General features: G+C 44.7%; 1 protein-coding gene across 1 annotated transcript in view; it reads left to right on the top strand.

The window, feature by feature from the left end:
* Nucleotides 1–380: 380 nt before the first annotated feature.
* The window catches only part of sema4ba (sema domain, immunoglobulin domain (Ig), transmembrane domain (TM) and short cytoplasmic domain, (semaphorin) 4Ba), a gene marked incomplete in the record, with an annotated part of 45,651 nt that continues 45,073 nt past the window's right edge, over nt 381–958 (top strand). Inside the window, 1 exon segment of the mRNA XM_014003542.1 lies at nt 381–571.

The following is a 958-nucleotide window of genomic DNA, read 5'->3' as shown; positions in this document are numbered from 1 at the left end:
GATGCTGATGGACTCAAGTCTAAAATGTCCAAATCCAAGGAGAGAAATTGTTCATTTCTGCAACAAAAACAAAAGTGTGCTTCCACCCCTGGCAAACRTGTAAATATCAACTGATCTTAACTTCAGCCACGTCTTAAAGAGTTCAGTCCCTGTTCTTTAAATGATTACAGGAAAGTCCAGCTGCTTGGAGGCATAACTCAAAGAAATGAAGGATGAATCAGTATTTTTTTTGCTCAATGCACAGCTGAGACATGAGGAAATAGAGATGTTGACGTTGTTTTACTCATCTGTCTCATCCCTCCCTCCCTCCCTGTACATGGGAGGAGCTCCTGGCTGAGTGGGTACATGCAGCTGTAGTATCACACACTGTCAGACACAGAGTGTGTGTGGACCTGCAGAGCTGTCCTCTCAGTTAAAGCCATACGTCTGCTGCTTCTGTGGATTTCTTTGTGCTTTTTTTAAAAAAAAAAACACCTCTTCTCAGGAACTGTTCAGTTTTTCAGTCACCTTAAAGGGAAACCTGCTGTAGATCAGAAGGGAGATCTGGTTTCACGCCCGGCTGACACAGAGCGTAAGTAATACTGTTACAGACCTTCTGTTCATTAACCGGGTAGTGCCGTGGCTGCATGAATCATTGATGTTGGTGCTGGTGGTGGTGCTGTGGACTTTGAGCTTATGATTACCTACGATGGCCAGGATAACCTGTTATTTCCATGTATTTAGTTTTCATGCCTGTGTGTGTCTGCTTCTGTTGGTTTCTCCTCTTTAATAGGAGCAAAAGTGGGTGTGAGTTGACACAAGACAGCCGTCAGCCCTTTCCAGGAGGTTTTTATCATCAGGTGATAGCACGGCAAGAGGGGTCATTAAAAACTCAGAGTCTAGGGGCAAAGCATCTGCGTGTGTTTGTGTGTGTGTGTGTGTGTGTGTGTGTGTGTGTGTGTGTGTGTGTGTGTGTGTG

This window comes from Austrofundulus limnaeus, unplaced genomic scaffold (genome assembly GCF_001266775.1).
Source record: "Austrofundulus limnaeus strain Quisiro unplaced genomic scaffold, Austrofundulus_limnaeus-1.0 Scaffold19, whole genome shotgun sequence".
Classification (NCBI taxonomy): Eukaryota; Metazoa; Chordata; class Actinopteri; order Cyprinodontiformes; family Rivulidae; genus Austrofundulus; species Austrofundulus limnaeus.
Note: the sequence above shows the minus strand (reverse complement) of the source record. Positions and strands in the feature narration are given on the sequence as shown.